The 10086-nt window shown below is 35.5% G+C and overlaps 1 pseudogene across 1 annotated transcript; it reads left to right on the top strand.

Moving 5' to 3' along the window:
- The first annotated feature begins 6886 nt into the window (after positions 1–6886).
- LOC143529612 (putative 12-oxophytodienoate reductase 11) lies at positions 6887–8738 on the top strand (annotated as a pseudogene). The gene is made up of 5 exons (XR_013134693.1): positions 6887–7080; positions 7157–7291; positions 7429–7491; positions 7688–7893; positions 8052–8738. The product of XR_013134693.1 is annotated as a putative 12-oxophytodienoate reductase 11 (transcript).
- The last annotated feature ends 1348 nt before the right edge of the window (positions 8739–10086 follow it).

Here is a 10086-nt window from a genome sequence, read left to right on the forward strand (position 1 = left end):
GCTTATGCTGTCCATTTGATGGAATCCCATGAAAACAACTATTGTACAAAATTAGATAACCCATAAACTAAGTGTATAAAGAACAACTTTTGTCGACTTTCCTAGAATCCATTGATAATGTCCGTAATAGTTGGAAAACAATCTAAATTTCACCGACTTTCTTGTAACAAATTACCTAAATTAACCTAGTTATTATTATTATATATATAAATATATATACATATTTATATATTTACAATTTCGGGTGAAATGTGCAGCACGGTTTTGTTCACCAACTAGACCTCCACTTTCATCTCTCTCTCTCTATCTCTACCAGCCTACCACGATCTATCCGACTATCACCACAACCGCTTTGCCTTCGTTCCTCCTCCACCATCTCAATCCCAACTTTCGTTTCCACCGATCTGATTCAACAAGTCAATCACTGGCTACTGTTGCTGGTTCAATTTCAGAACACTATGTTCTTCAATTATTTTCTGTTTATATATTTATTTTCTTGGATTAGGTATTAGCTTTTTTGATTAATAAGTTTGTGCTTTTAATTGTTTGACTGAGATTTTGATTATTTTTTTTTTGCATTTAGAGAGGGAAATTGTAGCATTAAAGATCTTTACACATCCCCTCAATGTGGGCGGTGGTGTGGTGTGGGAAATTGTTGTCCCAGTTAGGGGGTTGTCTGCAACCACCAATATATTCCATGTCAAATCTCACCACGAATGGTATGCTTGGTATTACATACTATGCATACATATGAGAATTAATAGGTATGTTTTTTGTAGAAATTTGGACAGACATAACTTTGTTTGTTTATAAAACATATATTTATGATTGTAGCAACCACGGTTAGATTGTAGTAATTCGGTTATTCGACATTGGTTTAAGGTAAGAGTTTTTATTTATGCGCTTTGGTTTCTAATGATGCCCTTATCCTCTTCATCCGACTATATTCATGTATTGATTTTCTGATTTAGGTTAAAGAGGCATTATCAAAACTATACATGTTCAAATTTATATACTTATTTTGTGATTAATTTGTATATTGGAAATTTGCGTATTATAATCGTTTCCTTACTAGCATTTCAAAGAATTCACAAGCTTTAGCGTCAAGTTATGGTGTCGACTTTGATAAAAATAATACAAGAGATGCAATTTGTTGGTTTTTATATAACTCTGATTCTCTGAATGTGGTTCCTAATATATGGTGCTTGCGTAGTTTGTTGGTTCAAGCATTTCAGTTAGAAATTTCTTTTTATCAACTGTTGGATGGATTTGTTATATTGAAATGTTTGATTCTAGAAGAAGTGAAATCGTTGATTGTGAAAATGTTATTGTTTTGTGTCACTTTAATCGGTTGTATGGGTAGGAATGTGCAAACGGGTTTAACCACCAAAATCAAAATGAGTCTGCTGGTAATGCCATTACATAGACCTGCAAGCTAACCCTTATGTCTATATTTAGTTAGTCAGGTTTCAGTAGTCTTTAAACGGATTTGAAAACATGGAAAGCTAAAGATGCTTTGTTTTTTTTAATCTTGATGTACATAAACTAATTGCAACATGAATATAAGTGTATATATATATTTATGATAGAACTCTTAATCTACTAATCTGCAAACATGCATTAGTTTATCAGATCGCATATACATATGATTATCAAATTATGCATACAATCTTAGCTTTAAACTGATGAACATCATTATGTGATGATCACATATTTTTTTATTAACATGATGATACAACGGAATATAGGTTATTTGATTTGTCAATTTCACTTTTGCAAGTCAAAGTTTAAGGCATGTATTTTATAATTACACTTTTATGGGCAGCAGCTATACTTTTTAAGTTCTAATTTATGTTTGATGATATACATGCAGGTGTGAAGAGGCTGTGACGAGTTAACTTGCGACCCTCTCTTGGCGTGGCAAAAATCTGAGGATGGCAGGTGCAAGTTTTTCCACTTGAACTACTATTACAGCCATGGTATCGGCTTCGTATATGGGTAAAACTTTTACTTACGTGTGGGTGTATAGAATCGATATACATCCAGGTGTTAAGAGGCTATGACGTGTTGAATATACATTAGCAAATTTTATCCTACAAACTCATGACTTTCTAAAGTGCAAACTCACAACTAACAGGCACAACTTTTCTAGGTATACCTCGATTTAATTTTACAAAAAATGTGTTTTATCAAAACTTGATTTCAAGATAATGTGTTTTGGCAACATGTAAATGCATGAAAGTTTCTTATGCATTATATTGGAACTCTAGCATGAAAACTATGTCAACTGAGGACGAACGCTTGAAGCTAAATTTAAAGAAATGCTGCAAGAAGTTGTTGAACTGGTTGATAGATGATAATGTTGAATCAAAGAACGTAGAAGGAGAAAATAATGTTCATTGCTGGTAAAGTTGTTCTTAAAATCACTAATGATGTACAAACAACTGCAATACAAGCACTGTAATAAATGTTGTTATAATCGTGTTATTTTTTAGTATCGTTTACAATTTGTATAAACGAATAGAGTTTTAAGACACCACAAAGTGCTAAGTAATACATATGTGTGTTTGCTTTGTAATTTTGGTCACATTTTGATTTGTTTTAAAGTATGGTTATATATTTCTTTGTTTACGGGTTCACATTCAAATCGACCTATGGCTTCCTTTACGTGTTCGCATTCAAATCGACTGTTGCGGGGGGTAAAATACTAGTATATATTAAAACACAACTTTCTTATGCATCAGCTGTTATACTCTTGGCTGTTTCAGTTGTACAAATATCTTAAGCTTTATGTGATGACAGCTGGATCAGAAGAAGCAGTGTTTGATTATTCTCATTAGTTGAGTCATCATGGACTCTCTTACTTGCATCCCAATTCCCACCGTTTCTTACACATCGTCGTGTATCAACAGATCTTTTCCAGCCACCATCGTCTTCAACCTCTTTAACCACCATGGTCATCACCACCGTCGTGTTCAACATCCCATCTACCGTTGCCGGGTTCCATCTGGAAACCCTAGGTGGCGGAGGTGGTCCGATGTCGTCACCACCATCGTGTTTCAGACCCCATATATGTTGCCGGGTTCCATTTGGAAGCCCTTAGGTGGCGGTGGTGGTCCGATGGCGACGGTCGGTAGTGACGGCGAGGGTCCGGTGGTGGTGGCGTGATACGGTCAAAGGGGTGAGGGAGGCGGCTGACCTACTATGACCGCTTCCTTTACGATAATTTGCTTCGGTGAGCAGTTGAGGTTTACAAATTGTGTATTAATTTTTTTTGTTTTGCTTACGATTCTTTGTTTTCTTGGTTTATCGTGTGATTAATGCAATTTTTGTTTTTGTCTTGAAATGGCTTGGAGTTTTTCTAATTAGAGGCTGAAATGATGATATTATTCTTATTGTAGTGGCGGTTTTTGGGTGTTTACGGCTTGAATCATGTTCAGGTTGTGATCGGATCATTGTTGCAGATATGATGTGGTGGATTGGGTGTTCACGTCTAACCTACTGCTGGCAGGTTATGTTTGGAAACCTAGGGAGTGGTGGTGGTTCGGTGGTGTTTGCCGGTGGTGAGTCTCTTGACTTTATTTTATTACAGGCTGAAATGATGACGGCTGCTGTCGGGTTCTTTTTGGTAACCCTAGGTAGCAGCGATGGTGGTCCGATAGTGAGCCTATTGACTTTATCTACTTACGGATTGGATTGATGAGATTATTTTTCATTATATTGGCGATTTTTAGATGTTTTATGGCCAAAATGGTGTATAAGGTTGTGATCGAATCCATTTGCTTTGTTCATTATGTGACGTTTATGCGTTTGCTGCCGATGTATGGCTATTTTTGGCTTTTTAACAGTGTTTCTACACTTTGTTTCCAGCTATGTACATGTTTACTTGATGGGTCGTAACTTGAAAATGTTGGTAATTATTAAAACACTCAATGTTTTTGGGTTGATAAAGGCTATGATGATCGAATTTGGCTTCATCTGAGCCTCCGAAGCTATCTTGGTTCATTTTTTCTTTGTGTTATGATGAGCGTTTGTTTAACACTGATTTTAGCATGGGGTTTTTACATGTATATGTTTTGAGGTTTATTGGTGTTCATTGATTTTTTTTTTCAAAATCCATTTGTAGAAGTAGAATGATTATGTTATTGATGTATTGAGTGAGCATCGAAAGATGTTGGTATGGGTCAAGTATATGCACATTATCATCAGATTTAAAAATCTGATGAAGCTGCTCTCATAGTTGGGTATCTCTTTCTATGTATCATTACAGTTCTATGTAGTGCTCGGGCATTGTAGTCAAAAGTAAATTTTGTTGAATCCAGTTTTGCTTTGTTGAGTATAGGCTATGATGACGGTCCGTTATTTGGCGAGGCAACCATGTTGCAGCCATAGCGGAGATTTGAGCCACGGGTATTCACTTGAATCTTATGTCCGGGTTGTGATGACAGTCCATTATTTGAAATGTCGGATATCCGAGGCTTAAATGTTTACGACTATTTTTTTCTTTTTTACATAGGTAGTGCAACGCGCTTTTACTTTTTTATTTGTTTACTTTCTGCTAGAACGGCTGATACTGTTCTGAAACATGAAACAAGTCGAGCTCTGTATTTTGCTTTTCCACTGATGTGTTTACTATTATATTATTATGCAATTGAAGGATTCAAGGAGCCTTCTATGGATGCCATTAACAAAGATACATGGACCCCATCTGAGGTATTATACATAAATACTTTTTTTTAATACTAAATGTTGTTGACATGGTCAATAGTCATAATTGGTGTCAACAGTCCATTCAAAAATCGGAATGTTTATGGGTCAAATTGGTGTCAACAGTTAATAAGTTTGTTACTTTTTAGATAACCGTTTTGCTCATGTTTAATGGACCAATTTAAGAAAAGCAAACATAAATTTGTTACTAAGGGTATAAACTTCGGGTTAAGGATGAAATCAACCCACTTTAGTCAACGGGTCAAAAGCAATTTTGTTTACGAATTTTGAGTTATCATGACCAAAATATTTACTTTGTATGGTTTAAGCTTCTTAGTTCTTACTCAGAACCTAAAGCTTATGCAAATACGTTTGGAGATTGTTTGAATTTAAATAGCTAGATAATTTAGTGACATGGCCTTTGTATGGCACAGTGAAGGTGATGATGTCTCGCTAATCAACAAAATGACATTTCAGAAACAACACTACAGAAAGGAACACTTTGTACTCCATGGTGCAAATGATCTTAGTAACTTTGACTACAAGAAGGTGGACTTTGATAATAATATATTAATATATGTACATTAGGCATGTGTAATTGTAAAGTTGACAAATATTGGCTAAATCTCTGTATAGTACTACTCATTTTGGTGAAGCAATTGGCTTTTTTGTAATAGTATTGATTATTCAGTCGCCTGATTATATTGGATGGGAAGACCATATTGATAAGCTAATATCATAAATCGACATGGGTCATCCACTTTTTGAACATGTGTAATTGCTTAACTGATATACTATACAACGACCCGCGGGTACTTAATGCTAGTTGTTAAATAATTTAAAAATTTTGGCAAACATATTTAAATTATAAAACACCACTGTTTTTGTTTGATCAATTTTTAATTTCAAACATTTTTTAGGATAATTATTATATAAGAAACATTAATGCAAGATGCATATGGTTAAATCAAGTCAAAAAAGTGTCATCCCAAATGTGCTCATAAATTTGAAATGCCTATAACAACATATCACAATATGTTGTGTGGGTATGACTGGGATGATCTTGTAGTTGGATACTGTGAATTAGTATTTTTGATTACTACGACTTTAGTTACGTTATTTTTTATTTGATTTGTTTGATTGCACGATCTAACTTTAATTAATTTCCATAAGCTTAAATTTAAATTTCTTATTTTCTCTAATCATGATATTAATATACATAACATGTAATTGGAAGTTTATGAAGTTTATCTATAAAAGTTTTAAACTTTCTTTGAAATCATTTCCTATAAAATTTCATTACTTTTTTTTATGTTTCAAAATTATGTTACCGTTGAAGAAGGACTTTCAACCATTTTTTAGTTTTAGAAAACTGATTCAAAATTATGTTGCCGTTTGAAAATCACTTACCATTATATATCATTAAATTTATCACTGGCCCAAAATATTTTTTGTTAATATTAATTAACTACATATATAAAACTTTACCTAAGTTATTAAATAAAATAAAAACAAATCTAGCATGAAGCTATCAAAAAAATCTTTTATATGCATTATCCAAATAAATAATCTAATATTCAAATATATATATTTGATTTTTTCACCTAACTTTCTTGATGAATTTTCTACTTTCCACAAGTATAGTACAAGAGTTAATAACCTGATACAAATAATAAAAACGTATTCTACATTCATGTCTATTTTATACACTCAAAATTTTTTAAATATGTCCAACCAAATAAAAGAACTTACAACGTTGGACGTTCACAAACTGCTACATCAATGTCACATTAGATTCTAAATTTTTCTTAAAATCCTTTACTTTATTTCATAACACCAAACATTCACAAACCTAATTAAAAGTTTTTAGAATTGAAGAGAGAGAGAGAGAGAGAGAGATGGCGGCCCTACATTCTCGTCCGTCCTCATGTTTGCAGTGTCAAACTCTACTCACGGACAAACCTCCAGAACGCATCCCGTCCTCGCCAGCTCATTTGTTGCCTGACACATAAGATAGACGGTACCTACAATTCTTACGTTGTGGGTGCTCTAACCATTTTATAAGTTAAATTTATATAAATTAACATATAAAAAAATGCTTACAAATAATAATGACGCCGCCATAAAGGTGAATAAAATATTATTATGTTGTCATTGAATTCATTTCCTTTTGACTTTGACGTTACTTTGACGTAATCGCATACGTAGCTAAGCAAACAACCGCACAACCAAATAGTAATGGGAAGATATTTGGTGTGTATAAAATGAGACAATGAGTGATCATGAAAGCAAAATTCACATCACAATGGCACCCACAAGTCCTCTTCTTACTCCATACAAGATGGGCAACTTCAATCTCTCTCATAGGTCACTATTCTTATATTTTACATAATACGACTTACAAATTATGTAATTTTAAAACGTTAATAATGTGTGAATTACAGGGTTGACTTGCACCCTTGACGAGAAATAGATCGTATGGTAACGTGCCACAACCGCACGCCATTTTGTATTACTCTCAACGAGCAACGCAAGGCGGTCTTCTTGTCATTGAAGCAACCGGAGTCTCGGACACTGCCCAAGGGTACGTATGCCCATGCATGATATGAATCTTAAGAACACGTTTTTATCATTAATTATGCCTTTATATATGGTATTTCATCATTTTCAAACACTAGACTGATGATGATGTTTTCGAATGTGACTGCATGATGATCAAAGATATCCTGAAACACCTGGGATTTGGACAAAAGAGCAAGTGGAGGCATGGAAACCTATCGTGAAAATTTATTTATTTTCGTCTGAAAATTTTTAGCCTGCCCCTCGTTTATGAATTTTTTTTGTGCATCCCATGTTTTTGTCCAAATTTCATCACTGCTAGTGCGAATTATACGTTCACGCTAGAGATTTATACGTTTATTAAGAGAACAATGAAAGAACCTGACTACCATAGTATTTAACCTTGATACTTTGCACCTATTTCTACGCATATTTATATGTTTTTCATGTCTATGCGCAAATTAGAGTTTCAGCCCAACGGTCAAGCTCCAATATCTTCAACAGACAAAGGAATCACACCGGGCTTAGATGGTGGAGATTGGTCTCCTCCTCGTAGACTAAGAGCCGACGAAATCCCAGCCCTAATTAATGACTTCAGGCTAGCAGCACGCAATGCCATTGATGCAGGTTAGTGTGTAACCTAATTATGTGGTATTGTTGTCATGAAGGGTTCAAATCCTGTAAAATACAGATATATATGTGGTTTATAGGAATATTTAAGCGTATGCTAGTTTATTGTAAAAAACAAGCTCGGAATCTAACCCTTTGCATTTAAAATTTTACAGGATTTGATGGGGTGGAAATCCACGGAGCAAACGGATACATCATGGATGTATCTTGAAAGATAAGGTGAACGATAGAACCGATGAGTACGGTGGAACCCTAGAAAATAGATGTCGTCTTGCCTTAGAAATTGTTGAAGCAGTAGCGAACGAGATTGGAGCAGACAAAGTTGGTATTCGGCTCTCCACGTTCGCTGACTACATGGAATGCGGTGAAACTAACCCGGAAGCCCTTGGTCTATACATGGCTAATGCACTTGACAAGTATGGGATACTTTATCTGCATGTGATTGAGCCAAGAATGGTGCAAGCTGGAACCGAAGCCAAAACTCAATATAGTACTCTTCCGATGAGGAAAGCCTTTAAAGGTACGTTTATTAGTGCCGGTGGGTATAAGAAAGATGATGGGAACAAGGCTGTAAAGAGTGGGAAAGCGGAATTGGTTGCGTATGGGCGGCTTTTCTTGGCGAACCCGGACTTGCCTAAGCGGTTTGAGCTTGATGCGGGTCTAAACAAGTATAATAGAGCTACTTTCTATATTCAAGATCCTGTTGTGGGATACACTGATTATCCATTTCTTGAGGTGTGAAGATGGCGATAAAAAGCAATGAATCATTACAATGATAATAATTTATGTTTTTTTTCTTACTTTTGTTTTTATTATAACGAAGCTTTAGCTTTTATTGTTGTTAAGTAATAAATAATGGATTCCAATAAAAAGAAGAACATAATCGGCATCTTCATATGTAATAGTCCGTTGTTAATTACTTAATTATAAAGTCAAAGTTCAACAGTAATTTGGTTCAAAGGTTCAGGGGCTACTTGGTAATTCAGTAATAGTTGTGAAAGTTTGATTTATTTATTTATTAATTACTCATAACACAAATCGAACTACATCTGGATAATGGGTAAGCGAGCAACAAGCTGTGCCGCTATCCCCTTTTGAATCGCAAAGCCTATTCTACTAAATATAAATCCTTGGTTTCTCGGGCTCTGCGAGTCACTGTGGACCACCTTCTGCACCCGCTCCAAGACGCGAACCGCCTCGGAAGCTAGTGATCCAAAAGTGTCGAAGGCAAATGGAATGAACACGTGCTGATTCTCCAAACACGATGTCTCATGCTTAGCAACCTTCCTAGACTCCGCTCTCAAAACCGTCTGCCCCGGTACGAAGCCACTGTCTCTCAGCCCCACCAACGGGGACACCCCAGTGAGGTCAACACACGCATGCTTACCCCCTGCCCAGCCAAACACAAGAACATCCGCAGGACGCAGGGTAGATCTTCCCTCACGCGGATCAGTCAAAAAGTTAACAGATGCCTCTTTCTTGGCTGAGATCCCGGCACGTCTAAGCACATCCCATAAGACATCTCTAACCCAGTCATGACGATACTTGAATCCCGGTAATGCCTTACAGCGGAGGGAATGCTCACCAAATCTATCCAAACAAGCTTTTTTACATGTTTGATTTAAGTTTGCATGTTCCCTAAACATGAGGGATTGGAAATGTAAACATCGAAATTAGTTTGTTAACATTTTGTTAACTTGGGGATAGCCGCTGCACTTGAACCGAGTCCGATCAGTTGGGTTAATGTTCTTCACTTTTCATTTTCGTTTCTAATTCCTTTATGTAATTTATGTTCGTAATAAAAAAATAACAATTTGTGTTCGTTTGATTTTATTTTCTCCAGTGTTAAACAATGATGGTATTTATAAGTTAGAACATCAATCCGTTTATAGATATAGAAAGTTGTGTATTTGCGGTTGTAAATTCTGTCATAAGTAATGTACCATTATCATGTTAAACGAAGTTATACACTACTACATTCACCTAGCATGTCCTTTTAATAAATAGGAATCCATGCTCTGCACACGAATGGATGGAACTTGTGACTTAATGGCGATTTTGCATTTAGTAATAATAAAAGAGGAGTCGGATAAATGGTGATGGAGCTCGGATGATATATGGCCGGGATTAAACACCTAATTGGTGTGTTTTGACTTAGAAGTTGAAAAGGGTGGGGTGTGCCCATTTTGA

Source organism: Bidens hawaiensis, unplaced genomic scaffold, assembly GCF_021521415.1.
Source record: "Bidens hawaiensis isolate Kalapana, Puna unplaced genomic scaffold, B.hawaiensis_p1.1 tig00008604_1, whole genome shotgun sequence".
Taxonomy (NCBI): Eukaryota; Viridiplantae; Streptophyta; class Magnoliopsida; order Asterales; family Asteraceae; genus Bidens; species Bidens hawaiensis.